A 17,641-nucleotide genomic window follows, 5' to 3' on the forward strand; every position below is an offset into this window, starting at 1 on the left:
TTATGACCATGGCAGCATCCCTATTATCACATTAGTAGAATTCAGGTTCTTAGCAAGCAGCATCCCCAGATAATGTGATTGCCATGTGTGACCTTCCCAGCTAGCATCCAACAAACAAAATCAATGACGGGAAGCCAAATTTGTTTATTGACCATGTACATACTTAACAGCAGTGATACTCTTAACAATCAAGACAACAAGGGTCTTATAAGTGGGTGCAACTCACTTAACAACTGCCTTGCTTAGCAACAAAAAATCTGGTCCCAACTGTGGTCATAATTCAAGGACTACCTATATCTCAGTGGGCAGATTCATACTCCCACCTTGACCAGAACAGCATTCCTGAATGCAGGAATAGACCATCCTCTTCCCACTGCAAGTCCATTGCAAATTCACCCTATCTCCATATTTGCCACCTTGGGTTTAAAACTGTTGTTTCCAGCCTAGTGCATCTTAAATCTTCAGAGGGTGTTATTCTGGCCCATTCATACGTGGCATGACCCTCTTCAGCATGTGTGTGTGTATGGGGGGCAGCTTTGTTCCTTGCTCCCTGGCAGCTGCTAGTTTATAAATTATCTTTGTGCAAAGATGGTCAATTAAATCAAAGAACTTTCCTCTATTCAACCTTTACATCTCCAGGGGGCACCTTTTCAATTTTTGCCCAGGCTGGGGAAAACACGTCATTCTCCCCCACCGTCCACAATACTACAAACTATCTCTGTTCTTTCCTTTTTTGTTTATTTTTTTTTAGCACAGCGGTGTCCAACCTTGGCAAATTGAAGACTTGTTGAATGTCAACTCCCAGAATTCCCATGGATGGTTGAGGAATTAACAGATTAACAGAGTTGGAAGGAACCTTATAGGTCATCTAGTCCAACCCCCGTTCAAGCAGGAGACCCTACACCATTTCTGACAAATGGCAGTCCAATCTTTTCTTGACAGTCTCAAGTGATGAAGCTCCCAGAACTTCCAAAGGCAACTTCTGTTCCATTGGTTGATTGTTCTCACTGTCAGAAAGTTCCTCCTCATTTCTAGGTTGAACTCCTTTGTCAGTTTCCATCCATGTCTGGCCTTCAGGTGCTTTGGAAAATAGCTTGACCATCTCAATTCTGGGAGTTGAAGTTCAGGTCTTAAAGTTGTCAAAGTTAGAACAATCCAGCTGAGAATATTGCTATTTTGTTTATAGAATCGAATCAAATAGAATAGAATAGAATAGAATAGAATAGAATAGAATAGAATAGAATAGAATAGAATAGAATAGAATAGAATAGAATAGAATAGAATAGAATAGAATTTTTTATTGGCCAAATTTGATTGGACACACAAGGAATTTGTCTTGGTGCATATACTCTCAGTGTACATAAAAGAAAAGATATATTCATCAAGAATCATAAGATGCAACACTTAATGATAGTCATAGGGTACAAATAAGCAATCAAACCCTATTAGGAAACAGTCAGTATAAATCATAAGGATACCAGCAACAAGATTACAGTCATAAGTGGAAGGAGATGGGTGGTGGGAATGATGAGAAGATTAATAGTAGTCCAGACTTAGTAAATAGTTTGACAGTGCTGAGGGAATTATTTGTTTAGCAGAGCGATGGCGTTCAGGAAGAAACTGTTCTTGTGTCTAGTTGTTCTGGTGTGCAGTGCTCTGTAGCAGGGGTCTCCAACCTTGGCAACTTTAAGCCTGGAGGACTTCAACTCCCAGAATTCAGCTCCCATATTTTTTCCATGTCCTTGGCTTAAGACCAATTGCATAGTCAAACATACAACAGACCTCCCCAGAGCAGCTTACAACCTGTTTTTGAAATTCCAATGGCCACATTTGGTCACGTGATCACACCTTGGAACCAGTGTAGGTTTCAAAATTTTTTACTACTGGTTCTGTGGGTGTGGTTTCATGGGCATGGCATGGCTTGGTGGGAGTGGCAGCGGAAGGATACTATAAAATCACCATTCCCCCCCCAATCCAGGGGAAGGATACTGCAAAATCCCCATTTCCTCCAAATCAGCTGGGACTCGGGAGGCAGAGAATAGATGGGGGCAGAGCCAGTCAGAATTTTTACTACCGGTTCTCCGAACTACTCAAAATTTCCTCTACCGGTTCTCCAGAACTGGTCAGAACCTGCTGAAAATCACCTCTGCTTGAAACCTTGACAACTGTCCTGCATTTACAGCCATTTGCAGTGTCCTGCAATCACCAGAGCACAATTTTTAGCTTTTTTTTTTTTTGCCAGAAACGCACATTTATTTCTATGTTGGTTAAACAGGATTCATTTGACCCTCATGAGATTTGGTTAATGACCATCCTAAAAATAGTTATAAAATTGAACACATGGTGACCCACATAATGATCACCATGATTTTTGACTGTAATTCCAGGTTCACTTGCAGTGTTAATTCGAGAACTACCTGTGCGTTAACGGTAACCATATCAATGGTTTCAAATCTGGCTTCCTAAGAGTTTGTTGCCTCCAGAGTTTGTTTTTCTGTTATTTGTACTCTTTAAAATTCATTACAAGTACTTTGATGTTCCTATGTAAACATGACAGCTCACCTCTCCCTGCTCCAGCAACAGAATAAGCATAATAAGATTCACATAAAGATAATAAATTCATCTTTGTCCTTGAAGCAAAATGCTTTTTTTAAAAAAACCTGCCCTTGCTATATGACCCAACACTTGAGATGGGCAATAAAATTCAGCTCTGCAACACCATCGGCTTAAAAGTTTCCAAAAGGGCGGGCTTATTAAACTTTTTTTTTTTGCAAAAACAACACAGAGTTTATGGCACCTTAACAATGAATATACTGTATTTCTTATTGCTAAAATACATAGCGAGTCTCTTAAGGCATTACAACGATCTCTTTCATACTTTCATTGAGCAGAGATCTCAATGTATTCTAAAGCTCATCCTAGTTACATCTGAGTCAGCCGTGCTACCTTGAATACCTCCTTCCCATCTGGATAAAAGATAGACTAACAGAATTGGAAGGGACCTTGTAGGTCATCTAGTCCAAGGGTCTCCAGCCTTGACAACTTTAAGACTTGTGGACTTGTGGACTTCAACTCCCCGAGTTCCTCAGCCATCTTGGAGTTGAAGTCCACAATCTAGTCCAACCCCCTGCCCAAGCAGGAGACCCTTCACCATTTTCGATAGATGTTTGTGCTTTGAACACCTGCCTGCTTCTCCTGCAATAAATCAGGACCTGCAATCTCCTCCCCCCACCACCCCATGAGTCTTCAAACCAAAAAAGCTGCCCATTGTTAAGTGAATCATGAAGTTGTTAAGCCAATCCAACTTCCCCCATTGTTTTTGCTTGCTGCCAGCTAGCTAGGAAGGTCACAAATGGAGATCACATGACCCCAGATGTTGCAACCATCGTAAGGACATGTTGGTTCTCAAGTGTCCAAATAATCTGATCACATGGTGACAGAGATATTGTGACTGTTGCAAGCGCAACAACCAGTCATAAGTTACTTTTTTTTTCATTGCCTTTGTAACTCTGAAGGGTCACTAAACAAATGGCTGTAAGTCAAGGACTGCCTATAAATTAAAGAGGTAAACATGATGCTTTCAGGATTAAAGGGTTTTACTGAGTCCTTCCTTCTTGTATAAAATTGTAATCACTCATTCATAAGATTGCAAACTGTTACAGAAAAAAAAAAGATTAATCAGGCAGTGCAGGACACTATCTGGGAATTCAACTCTATTCATGGAAAAAGAACAAACATGAAAAAGTCAGAAGAGTAAGTCATATAAATATCCGCTAAATAATAAAAGGTGTATTTGTGTGTCTGTTTTAATATCCACCCTATCAGTTATATATGTAACAGTGGTGGGTTGCTACCGGTTCGCTCCGGTTCAGGCGAACCGGTAGTGGAAGCAGTGGGAGACTCCGCCCACCCGCCTGGACATCATCAAATACAGTCTGCGCATGTGAAGAAGCTTCTGTGCATTCACAGACGTGGCGCACGAGCGAACTGGTAGCAAAGGTAAGTGAAACCCACCCTTGATATTTAACCATGAGGTGTGAATCTAATCATTTACAGGCCTCCTACTGCAGTTTTCAGTGCTAAACAACAAGGGTAGTTTAAAATAGCTGTACGTGCAATAAAATGCAGCCTTCAGAACAGAAGAGACAGGAACATATGAATTCTGTGAATCCACTATGGCAGGGGTCTGCAAACTTGGCTCTTTTAAGACTTGTGGACTTCAACTCCCAGAGTTCCTCAGCCAGCAAAGCTGGCAGAAGAACTCTGGGAGTTGAAGTCCACAAGTCTTAAAAGAGCCAAGTTTGCTGACCCCTGCACTATGGTATGCTACGTTTCTGAAAATGGTGCCTTGAAAGTGCTCTCTGTCTGCTAATTTGTTTCCAAGAAAAATGCTTTTGCCCTTAAAACCATTTGCTGCTGGGATCATCCAAGTTATTTGAGAGAACAGCTTCTTCACTGATACCGCTCTCCCACATCTAACTGAAATAATTTGAAGATGTTCGTTACCATCAATTTGCTGGTCTCTGTCAGTTTCCTGAGATGTTGTCCACACTGAAGGGATGGGTCTGTTTTTCAGCAGCTTTAAAGGTCTGAAAGCACTCCTTTTAACTGTTGATGATTAATTATATAGCACTTTTGGTTTTAACTTTGGATTTATATTTTTATTGTAAACCACCAAAGGGCTTCAGTAAGTCTGTGGCACAAGACATTTTAAACTTGCTTGAAGTTCTACATAAATATATGGCCTGTTAATTGGGGGCCAGAAAACCATTCGAGTGGTCACCATCAGAGATTTTCCAAGAAGAGTTTACCAAGTATGAGATGGTTCCAGTGAAAAACTTCTCCCTGTTTCAGATCCTGGGGAATGCAACATCCAGGAAAGGCTCCAACAATGAATAAAATGTTATCTTGTTTTGGTAAATTCCGTAACTTTCTTATGCATGGCATGAAATATGCCTTTGTGCCTAACTCTGCTGACAACAGACATCAGACTCCCTGATCAGACAAAACCACAATTCTTCTGTTTAATGAAATAGAAATAATTTCTTTGAAAGGGTGGGAGAGGGCAAAACTCATTGTCTTTCCTTTGTCTCCCCTCCAAATTCTGATTATGTTTCTTTTTCAAAATCTTGTTCATTTATTTCCTGTACATAGCTGCACTAATGCGGCAAGGGGTTTTCTTTTTTAAGTACAATTAATTTCTAATTGAGGGGTGCGATGGTTCAGTGGCTAAGACGCTGAGCTTGTCGATCGAAAGGTCGGCAGTTCAGCGGTTTGAATGCCTCATGCCGCGTAACGGGGTGAGCTCCTGTTACTTGTTCCAGCTTCTGTCAACCTAGCAGTTCGAAAGCACTTAAAAAATGCTAGTAGAAAAATAGGGACCACCTTTGGTGGGAAGGTAACAGTGTTCCCGGAGTATTTGGCGTTTAGTCATGCCAGCCACATGACCATGGAGACGTCTTTGGACAGCGCTGGCTCTTCAGGTTTGAAACAGAGATGAGCACTGTCCCCTAGAATCGGGAATGACTAGCACATATGTGCGAGGGGAACCTTTACCTTTAATTTCTAATTCTGAAAGTAAGTCATTCAGGAGAAATTTTCTGATGGACCTAACTTATCCCAATCAGAGCAGCAATTCAATGCATACTTGAGTCTTTGAAAATAAAAAATAACTCCCTTTTTTGGCTTTCTAGTGAAAAATACCTTGTAAAAGATGGGAAAGGATCCACCTTTCCATTAGAAGGTGTAAATTTAATCGGGTGCCTCAAACAAGAAAAGGTTGTGCCTCAAACAAGAAAAGGTTGGGAACCACTGCCCTATGCATTGGTATGTGAGAAAGACTTGAGAAATAGGACAAAGATTTACTACCTAAGGGACAGTTAGATAAGAGAAGGCAGAGCCCACCGCTGCATAATGGACAGAGGAAAAGTCTCAGAAAGGACTCTTCCTAACTTCTCAGGTTGTAAAGGAGTCAGGGGGAGTTTTGCACTTTTAAAGTTTCCAGATTCTGTTAATGTACCCTTACAATAAAGTAAAATTAGCTTACCTAGTTGTGTTTTCTGTCTGGTCTAACTGGGAGGGCTGACACCAGAGGTGGGTTTCAGCAAATTCTCACCCAGTTCTGGAGAACTGGTAGCGAAAATTTTGAGTGGTTCGGAGAACCAGTAAAGCCCCGCCCCCATCTATTCTCTGCCTCCCGAGTCCCAACTGATTGGGAGGAAATGGGGATTTTGCAGTAACCTTCCCTGGGAGTGGGGAGGGAATGGAGATTTTACAGTATCCTTCCCCTGCCATGCCCACCAAGCCACGCCCGCCAAGCCATGCTATGCCCACAAGCCACGGAACCGGTAGTAAAAAAAATTGAATCCCACCACTTGTTGACACCCTGATCTGATACTAATAGAAGAGAATATTTGTAGCTCAGGGTTTAACTGGGAGTTCTCAGTTGTTTACTTCCAAATGTTTCATTACCCAACTAGCACTGATGATGTTACCTAGTTGGGTAATGAAATGTCTGCAAGAAAACAACCAAGCTCAGAGAGTACCAAGGATCCCGTGTGATTAATTGTTTTTTTTTAATGTGCCATCAAGTTGTCAACCTATATACAAGAAGTAAATATTCTCCATAACAGTCTGTCTCTAACCTGATCTTTCATGTCTTTCAATGATAACATGTCCCTAATGGGATTTTTTTTGGGGGTAGGAAAGATGTTCCCATGAATTTGCCTTCATTTCAGCCCCAGCTAATGGGTTACACAGACTTAATCCATCCTTAACTGTATTGATATTAAAGGAGTCTTTATTTAGTCTTTTGTTTTTGGATGTCACCCAAGGGCATGCTTCTCGTGTTTGGCTTTGTCATCCTTTCCCTTCAAGCTAGGTGGATGCAATGACTTGAAAACAAGGCAGGAGATAACTTATAGTAGTTAAAGGTAAAGGCTCCCCTCGAACATATGTGCTAGTCGTTTCCGACTCTAGAGGGCGGTACTCATCTCCGTTTCAAAGCCAAAGAGCCAGCGCTATCCAAAGACATCTCTGTGGTCATGTGGCCAGCGTGACTACATGCAAAAGGCACATGGAACGCTGTTATCTTCCCACCAAAGGTGGTCCCTATTTTTCTACTTGCATTTTTTATGTGCTTTCAAACTGCTAGGTTGGCAGAAGCTGGGAAAAGTAACAGAAGCTCACCCCGTTACACTAGGGATTTGAACCACTGAACTGCTGACCTTTCGATCAACAAGCTCAGCGTCTTAGCCACTGAGCCACCATGTCCCTTACAGCTTAGTTACAGGATAGCAAATATCACACCACTATAATGTGCTGCCAGGTCAGTAATAGGGCGGGCACTTCAAGTTCGAAGTGGGTAAAGAGAGAGGGACAGAGGAAAAAGGTATAACAGGTAGTCCTCAACTTACAATCATTTGTTTAGTGACTGAAGTTGCAACAGTGCTGAAAAATTGACGGTTGTAAGTGGTCCTTGCACTTACAACCGTCACAGCTTCCCGCCAGTCATGTGATCAATATTTTAGCGCCTGGCAATTGGCATACATTTATGCCCTTTCAAATTTTTAATTAACTTGTCATCTTTCCATTAGCTTTTATGTCAGATGTTAAGTATCCTTGTCTCTGCTTTAAATTTTTATATTCCATTTTTATGTTTTTAATATTTTATTTGTTAAAAATAAAGACTGTGCCTCTGTGATGGAGATGGGCAGTTTCTAAATTTGATAAATAAACACAAATAAATAAAACATACTTACGACTGTTGCAGTGCCCTGAGGTCACGTGAACATCATTTGTGACTTTTCCAGATGGTTTCAGACAAGCAGAATCAGTGGGGTGACTGGATTCACTTAACAGCCGCATGATTCGCTTAACAACTGGACTGCTTTGCTTAACAAAAATGGTAAGCAAAGTTTTAAAGGTGTGTCTCGCTTAAAAACTGCCTTGAGTAGCAACAGAAATTCTGATCCCAATTGAGGTCATAAGTTGAGGACTACCTGTAGAGTGAATTTCTACTTTTAGAAAAAATGTTGCTTCAGTCCACAAATCTTTGCCTTCTCCATCTTCACATTACTCTGTAATTATTATAGCCCTATTTGTTTTAATTGGTAAAAGAAATAAATATTTATCCACTCAATGAACACACCGAGGAATAGTAAACTTATTCTCAATACGATATTAAGGGACTCTTTTTTATAATCATCCCGGCCCCACAAGCATTTTAAGAATATTTTTCATTCCTTTAGAACTTTCTTTTTTTAAAAAAATGTTGCTTGTGGGGGTTTTAAGCTATTTTGTTGGCATTCTTTTTGTTAGTTTATTATGTCTAATTTTAAAGACATGGAATTTTGTAAAATATTCTTCATATTTAGTATATTTTTAAATTTAGTTGTACAATGCTCCATTACTATTATATTTTTGTATTTTACAAGCCATTTATAAAAAAAATAAATCAAACTGTAAATTATCATACTTAGCTCTCCGGTTCCTCCTCTTTTTTCCTTTCTTTCTTTCATTTTTAATCTACTTTTTAAAATTTTACTTTAATGACTAATTTCAAAATATTTTTTTCATACACTAATAGGTTTCAATGCCTTCTTAGTCTCCCCACTATTCTCTTTTTTAGCTTTCTCGTTTATTTTTCAATTTTCTTTGCATTCATAATCTTCATAGGATGGGGCTGAATTGGCCTTTTTTTTGCTAATGGTTTCTTGATGACAAAGGAAAAAAGTGGTCTCCGAAGAACATTTTATTGTGACAGTAAGTAGGTTTCTCTATTATGATCTTGAAATTATTTTCTTGGTTATCCCTTTTCTGAAAATTGGCTGGTAGTTCAGCTGAAAACCATGAATTTCCAGAGAGATGCCCTGGGTTAGACTACTTGTTTTGAAGCAATCTGGTCTTATTCCCTGTTCAGATGGTTCTCCTCTGCTTTTCGTAGACTAGATCCTAAGATCCTAGATCCTAAGAGCAGTTGGCACTGCTGAAATGAAACAAGGATTTTGAATCCACAGTAATTTCTGCAACATTAAATGTGTGCTTGGTTTTGTTGGAAGAAGTGTCCATCTGGGATCAGTTCCAAGTGGGGAGAAAGACACTGGAAATATGGAGGCTGATTTGGAAAGATGGGTTAATGGTGGACAGGATCACATGGTTTGAAGTCCTGGCCAATTGAGCACATGGGTGAGTGAGAGAGAGAGAGATTTATGCCTTCTCATGGGCCCCGCCTTGGAGCTTCCTGTTCCTGCACTACATCCTACAACATCTTGAGTCTCCAAAGACCTATGCAAGGGTCCTTTTTGTAGACTTTAGTTCAGCATTCAATACCATCATTCCAGACATTCTCCTAACTAAGCTAAACCAGCTACAGGTACCGGAACAGGCTTGTAAGTGGATCACAAGCTTCCTAACAAACAGGAAGCAGCAGGTGAAGCTAAGCAAGATCACATCAAATACCTGTACAATTAGCACAGGGGCCCCCCAAGGCTGTGTGCTCTCCCCACTTCTCTTCTCTCTGTATACCAATGACTGCATCTCCAATGATCCATCAGTTAAGCTACTGAAGTTCGCAGATGACACAACAGTGATTGGTCTCATTCGAGACAATGACGAATCCGCATATAGACGAGAGGTCAAACGACTAGCCTTGTGGTGCAACCAAAACAATCTGGAACTGAACACACTCAAAACCGTAGAAATGGTGGTAGACTTTAGGAAAAACCCTTCCATACTTCCACCTCTCACAATACTTGACAACACAGTATCAACAGTAGAAACCTTCAAATTTCTGGGTTCTATCATATCGCAAGATCTCAAATGGACAGCTAACATCAAAACATCATTAAAAAGGACAACAAAGAATGTTCTTTCTCGCCAACTCAGTAAGCTCAAACTGCCCAAGGAGCTGCTGATCCAATTCTACAGAGGAATTATTGAGTCTGTCATTTGCACCTCTATAACTGTCTGGTTCGGTTCTGCAACCCAACAAGAAAAACACAGACTTCAGAGGATAATTAGAACTGCAGAAAAAATAATTGCTACCAACTTGCCTTCCATTGAGGACCTGTATACTGCACGAATCAAGAAGAGGGCCGTGAAAATATTTGCAGATCCCTCGCATCCTGGACATAAACTGTTTCAACTCCTACCCTCAAAACGACGCTATAGAGCACTGCACACCAGAACAACTAGACACAAGAACAGTTTTTTCCCGAAGGCCATCACTCTGCTAAACAAATAATTCCCTCAACACTGTCAGACTATTTACTGAATCTGCACTACTATTAATCGTTTCATAGTTCCCATCGCCAATCTCTTTCCACTTATGACTGTATGACTATAACTTGTTGCTGGCAATCCTTATGATTTATATTGATATATTGATCATCAATTGTGTTGTAAATGTTGTACCTTGATGAACGTATCTTTTCTTTTATGTACACTGAGAGCATATGCACCAAGACAAATTCCTTGTGTGTCCAATCACACTTGGCCAATAAAAAATTCTATTCTATTCTATTCTATTCTATTCTATTCTATTCTATTCTATTCTATTCTATTCTATTCTATTCTGTGTAAGGATAGGAATTCTGATTGGTTGTCAGACTCTCATGGGGCCATGCTGGGGTAACTTTGTAGGTTGTCTTGAGTCCCAGGCTTGGTTGAATCTTTCTGGGTAATGAGGTAATGAAGCTAATCCTATCATGTCCTAAGGGTGAAGGTCTTAATCCCATCACCCTGGAGCTGAAGTGGGGGGCAGGGAGCTGCACGGAGGTGCTTTGTCTTTAAAAACATGTTTCTCCTTTTCTCATCCAGGGAAATATAATATTCTGCCTTTTTAATATTTTCTAGAGTATTTCATTCTTCTAGGAGATGGGTGGGTGCTAACTGTCTTACAGTTTTTACAGCAGTATGAAATGTTTTGTGTTTGCATATCACAAAAGTTTACATGCAATGTTTGTAAAAAAGATGGGGAATTTCAAATGATTGATGGTGGCCACCATCCTAAGTTTTACCATCTGTCCCCATGGATGTCTCTGGGGCTGGTCCTTATGGCTGACCGATCATTTATTTTCTCCACTGGAGATAGATTTTTGTCTCTTCAAGTCAGCATTGAGTCCTGGCTATTGGTTGGATTCATCCCTACAGCTTTTGGAAGTGATTTGCCATTGTCTGCTTCCTGGGGCTGAGAGAGAATGATTGGACCAAGGTCACTCATCATCTTCCAGTTCCTAGTCCAGTGCCTTAACTACTACACGAAAACTGGCTGTAGATCAAAGGTGTCCAATCTTGGCGATTTTAAGACTTGTAGAATAGACTTCAACTCTCAGAATTCCCCATCCAGTATGACTGGTTGGGGAATTTTGGGAGTTGAAGTCCACAAGTTTTAAAGGCATCAAGATGGGATGCCCCTGCTTTAGATACTCCAAACAGAAACTAGATACCAATCTCAGAAATATATGGAGACACTTTCATAGGATCTCACAAGCAGAAGAGAAAATACACTCCTTCATAAAATGATCTTGCTTTAAAATCAAGAGGGGCAATGCAGTGTAGTTACTCTATTCAGGAAGTTGGCTTTGAGCAGACAAAGCTGATTAATTCAGCTAGTTGGGCTACAAAGGAATGGAAACACTTAATTAGCAGCTAGTAAATGCAGCTGTGGAAGGTGGAGCTGGGGGTTGGAAGGCTGACCTGAGACCTTGAAGGAAATTGGGTAGAATGTGCCTCGTCACACCGAATTTGTATAGTTTGTAGACTTCACAGACCTGACAGTTGCCAAATTCCCCCGAGCTTGGGGGTCGGCTGAATCTTACAAATATCCTAATGAGACAAGGCTGCCTATAGAACTGTGCAATTTGCTTTCATTTTGACCAGAGCTGTGCGAAGTTATCCAGTTTAACACAGATTTTTTTGCTGAAGACAAATAACTGTCACATGCACAAAAAGTCTCTGCCATTTTGCAAGTGATTTTTAAAAAAAAGCAAATACACGTAGCCTCGACTTACAACCATTTGTTCAGTGACTGAAGTTACAACGACACTCCCGTTTGAAGTTACAACAGCATTGAAAAAAGTGACTTATGACCAATTTTTACACTTAAGAGCATTGGAGCATCCCCGAGTCACGTGATCAAAATTCGGACAAATGGTGCAACTGGCTTGTATTTATCACAGCTGCGCTCTCCCTGGTGATCATCATTTGTAACATTTCCCGTGGTTTCCGATAAGCAAAGTTAACAGGAAGTCAGATTCAGTTAACAACCCCATGATATACTTAACCGCCTTGTTTAGCAACAGAAATTCTGGCTCCAATTGCGGTTGTAAATTAAGGATTAGCTGTATTTTAAAACTTTTAAAGGAATAAAATATCACTACTACATAAAAGAAGAAAAGACACCCTGGCTGGAGAATAAAATCCCTGCCAATAGAGCATTTACAGTTTCAATACTTTTAAAATTATTTCATTGATCACATAATAAATAAATATAATATCATATAGCGTCACCTTGAGGAATAATTGTACAACACTACAAAACTCAGCGTAGTAATATTTATATTGTGCTCACTGTAGTTTATGGGAGCGCAGTGGTTAGAATGTGGTATTGCAGACTACTTCTGCTGATTGCCGGCTGCCAGTAGTTTGTTAGTTCAATTCCCCCACCCCCAATCAACTCAAGGTTGACTTAGATCCTGATAGGGTTCAAGTCAGACTCAGCCTTCCATCCTTCCTAGGTCAGTAAAATGAGGACCCAGATTGTTGAGGGCAATATGGTCTGTAAACCTCTTGGAGAAGGCTGTAAAGCAGTGTGAAGCTGTATGTAAGTCTAAGTCAGTGGTGGGATTCAGCCAGTTTGCACCACTTCGGGAGAACAGGTTGTTAATTTTCTGAGCAATTTGGTGAACTGGTTGTTGGAAGAAATAATTAGGGCAGAGAACCGGTTGTTAAATTATTTGAATCCCACCACTAGTCTAAGTGCTATTGCTATTATCATTATCTAAACTAAATGCACATGCTTTTACCAAAAGAAAATAAAAAGAAAGAGGAAATACTAAAAGCAATCCATAAAAACAATATTAGGTAAAGGTAAAGGTTCCCCTCGCACATATGTGCTAGTCGTTGCCGACTCTAGGGGGCGGTACTCATCTCCGTTTCAAAGCCGAAGAGCCAGCGCTGTTCGAAGACGTCTCCGTGGTCATGTGGCCGGCATGACTCAACGCCAAAGGCGCACGGAACGCTGTTACCTTCCCACCAAGGTAGTCCCTATTTTTTCTACTTGCATTTTTAGGTGCTTTCGAAACTGCTAGGTTGGCAGAAGCTGAGACAAGTAACAGGAGCTCACCCCATTACACGGCAGCACTAGGGATTCAAACCGCTGAGCTGCCGACCTTTCGATCGACAAGCTCAGCGTCCTAGCCCCTGAGCCACCGTGTCCCCTAAAACAATATTAAGTCCTTTTTAATTCTTTTGCTTTTTTTAACTTTTCTCATCACCATCTTCTGGAACAGTGTTTTTCAACCTTGGCAACTTGAAGATGTGTGCACTTCAACTGCCTATCTAGAGAACTGCAAATTTGCTAGTTCAGGGGTATCAAACTCGATTTCATTGAGGGCTGCAACAGGTTTGTGTTTGACCTTGAAATGCCAGGGTGGATGTGGCCAGGGTGAGCATGGCCAGCATGGTGTCACTCGTGTTGGGGGGATGTGGGTGCCTGTGGTGGTCCAAGTGCTCTGCCAGCAAAAACGGGCTCCTGAACTCCATTTGCGGCTGTGACGGCCTCCTGCAACCCTCTGCCAGTGAAAACAGAGCTGGGGGGGGCATGCACGGCCTTCATGAGCTCAGTTTTTGGCTGGGCAGCATCCTGCATCCTTTTGCCAGCGAAAGTGGAGCTAAGCTCCATTTTCACTGACAGAGGCACCGCGGGCTGGTCCCTTGCTATGTCCAGGGTGGCCCTAAGGACCGCATCTAAGCACGCCATGAGTCGAATTTGGTCCCTGGGCCTTGAGTTTGACACCCCTGCTCTAGTTAGTATGGTAGGCAATTGAAGTTGATAATGTTAAGAAACATTGTTCTAGAAGAAATGACCAACTATAATCAAGAATTGTTCAATGTATATCCTGCTCAAAAAGATTCTCAGATGGTTAATTGTATTTAAAGCCATTGAAAGGATCAGGAGAATTGAAAAAAGACTGAATCCCTATTTTCAGCTGTCCAAAATTCTTACGTTTTATCTGGATTTATTTTCAATTTGCTAAGTTAGTATTGGTAGAAATGTTGCCTCATCTGGGGAAAGATTTATTCATTTTATGGCAACAGATTATACATTTGTTAATCCCTCCCTGCTTGACTATGACCTCAGTGAAGGTCTTGTTTCCTTTAATTAAATTTCTCTGTTGTTGTTCCCACTGATTCCAATGGGAATTCTAACACATATTTGTAAGTGCAGTGAATGGGAAGTAGTAGGATTGACTTGGGAAACTGAAGTCCTTAATCACAGATAGCTGACCTTGTAGCTGACCTTTCCCTAGCCACAAAACAATTTAAAAAGTAGCCCAAATTTATTTTAGGTCTGTGCAATACTTTGGAAGAGCCAAATTTCAATTGAGAAAGAAACAATATTAGGAAGTGATTTTAAGAAAAACAAAATCAGACAGTAAAATAAATGCAACATGTTCATGTGTATGTGAAGCCAGAGAATTATTTGTTTCTTGCATAGTGTAAGACCCAAACCTACCCTAAGAAACTAACCATAATGATTTGCACATTGTAGTATTCCTTAGTATTGTGCTAGCCTATTACTTTAAAAATGGCATTTTTGGACGGTTTGCTTCTAAAGGTTTGTTACCTAAAATGTGCAAACCTTTCTCAGAGGAGGGGTAGTTTCTACCAGTATTGTTGTCTTTAATTAGATATTTTATTCCCTTTGGCAAAAGAATGTTAATTAATAAAGGCAATTAGATAGCAGTCTGACCTTTCCAGATCACTTTTTAAGCTTGATCTATCGATTTTTATATTGAGGTTAATTAGAAGTGTTCCTGTAAAGTCAAGGAACTTCTACTTTCATTCCTCCCTAAGAATTCAAGCACTGCAAAAGCAGGAATCTGTTAAGTAAGATGCCCTGAGCATTAATTTTGAAAAGGAAATGCTGAAACAGTAAACCAAGCATATTTCTGGAATAGTTTTACAACTCCACTCTTCTGCATTTTAAGTATACGATGAAAAAGAAGAGGTGGGTGGTAAGAGGGAGAATATATTTACATGTGGCAGAATAAACAACCTGAAAATTATTTATGTGAATGGAGCAGAAATGTTCACATAATGACTCGAAATGCCTTTAATTGGTTCATTGCACTAACGCTCACCAGGGCTTTGGGGATCTTTTGCCGCTGAGCTGGCTCATTAATGGGCTGGCGCTTGCGACTCAGCCGGTGGTATGTTTACCATTTTTAGAGTAAGTTTCCAGATCTCTAAAAAAGTGGCATTTACTCCTAGGAAGGAAGGAGGCCGAGGTAATCCAATAAGCTCCCGTTAGCTTAAAAATGCAGAATTGAGAGTTCGTGTGATGGGTAAGCTTTGCTGAGAGTTTAGTTCTCAGGCATGCAATAAGGAGAGTTTTTTAGTACTTCTTGTAGCAGACAGAAGCAAAGCAGCGGCCAGAATCGAGTTGCATAAAGTTAGGGGATGCTACATAGTCCCATCTGGTCAATACCTGAGGTAAACAATAACTCTTTTATGTGAATGTGCCCTTGAATTTGTTTTTGATTGCTTGGGCTAGTCCCTGTAATTTTCTTGGCAAGATTTTAGAAGAGATTTGCCATTGCCTCTTTCCTAGGGCTGAGAGAGAGTGATTGGCCCAATGTCACCCAGCTGGTTTTCTGCCTAAGGGACGAGGACTCACCGTCTCTCATTAGCCACTACATCAAACTGGTTCGTCTTAACTCTATGACCATAGGCCATAAACAAATGATCATACCGATCAGGTGTCGCATTCTGATATCCTCTAGTTACGTTAGGAAAGTTTGGTGTAATGTTGTTAAGGCATTAGTTCAGAACCCCAAGGATCTGTCCTAGGTCAGATACTCTTCAACATCTTGACAAATGATTTAGATGAAGGGGAACTGGTCAAATTTGCAGATGACAAAATAGGCTCAAAATCCAGAAAGATCTTGACAGACTTGAATACCAGGCCGTATCCAACAAAATGCAGTTCAGTGGCGAGAAAAATAAGGTTTTATACTTAGGGAACGAAAACCAAATGCAGCACATTGCTGGCTCATATCTACAATGGTGGTCCACTAAGACTCCAAAATCTCTCTCACAGTTACTACTGTGAGCCCGGTAGCAATAGTACTGGCACTTAGACTTATATATCACTTCATAATACTTTACACAACTCTCTGAGCAGTTTACAACATCAACATATTGCCCCCAACAATCTGAGTCCTCATTTTACTGACCTCAGAAGGATGGAAGCCTGAGTCAAAGTTGAATCCCATCAGGATCGAACTCTTGGCAGTGGGCTGAGTCAGCCTGCAACACTGCATTCTACCCACTGTGGCCCCACCTATTCTATACCTGTGCATTTGATTTTTCCTCCCTAAATAAAATCTAAGTAAAAATCAAATGCACAGGTATAGAATTGGTGGCACCTGGCTCCCACCGCCTACTCCAGAAAAACAAAAGATGATTGAATTTTTTATAGACTGTTGAGAAGGTCAGGAGAACTAGAACACAGATGCTGTAGTTCACATGAGTTCGGCACTTCTCTGACATTCATTAAAGCAGCTCAACTTTCCCCCCCCAGATTTCCAGTTGATGAAAGAGGCAGGACTTCAATTGTGTAATGTGATGTGACTTTGGAAGCTGTCCCAAAAAAAAACCCCTAATGCAATCTTGGGCTGCATCCACAGGGATATAATGTCAAGATCATGGAAAATGATAGTACTGCTCTCTACTTCACTGGTCAGGCCACCCCTGAAGTTCTACGTTCAGTTCTGTCTGCCGCGATAAAAATAGGATGCTGAAGAACTAGAAAGAGGGCAGAGAAGAGCAACCAAGATGATGAGGGGGTTGGAAGCTAAACCCTATGAAGGGCAGTGGAAAGAACTTGGTGTTTCGCCTAAAGAGAAGAAGCCTAAGGAGAGATATGAGACTGCCTTCCAAAACATGAAGGACAGGGGAGAACCATTTATTCTCCAGAACTCCCAAGTGTAAGATAAAAAATAATGAATGGAAAATTTATGGAGAGGAATCCAAACTCAACATAAAAGGGAATTTCCTTACGGAGAAGATTATTCAGTGGAACAGCCAGCCTGCTGTCATGGATACCAGATATCTGGAAGATTTCAAGAAGAAGTTGGATGGCCATGATGATTCTTCTGGGAAGGTCTGAGAATTCTTGCCCTAGACAGGGGTTGGACTAGAAGACCTCCAAGTTCCCTTTCAGTTCTATAATTATATGATCTTGACTTTTTTGATGCTGTCCAACTCCTGCAGGCACCCTGCTTCTAGGTTGCATGTCGGTGAGTGTGATTAGCAATTTGAGTTTTTCATGTGAATCTGTCAGAGCGTTCTTCAGACTCTTCAAAGTGTCAGGGCAGTGACTACTACTAATAATAATAACAGAGTTGGAAGGGAC

Source organism: Ahaetulla prasina, chromosome 1 (assembly GCF_028640845.1).
Source record: "Ahaetulla prasina isolate Xishuangbanna chromosome 1, ASM2864084v1, whole genome shotgun sequence".
NCBI classification, from domain to species: domain Eukaryota; kingdom Metazoa; phylum Chordata; class Lepidosauria; order Squamata; family Colubridae; genus Ahaetulla; species Ahaetulla prasina.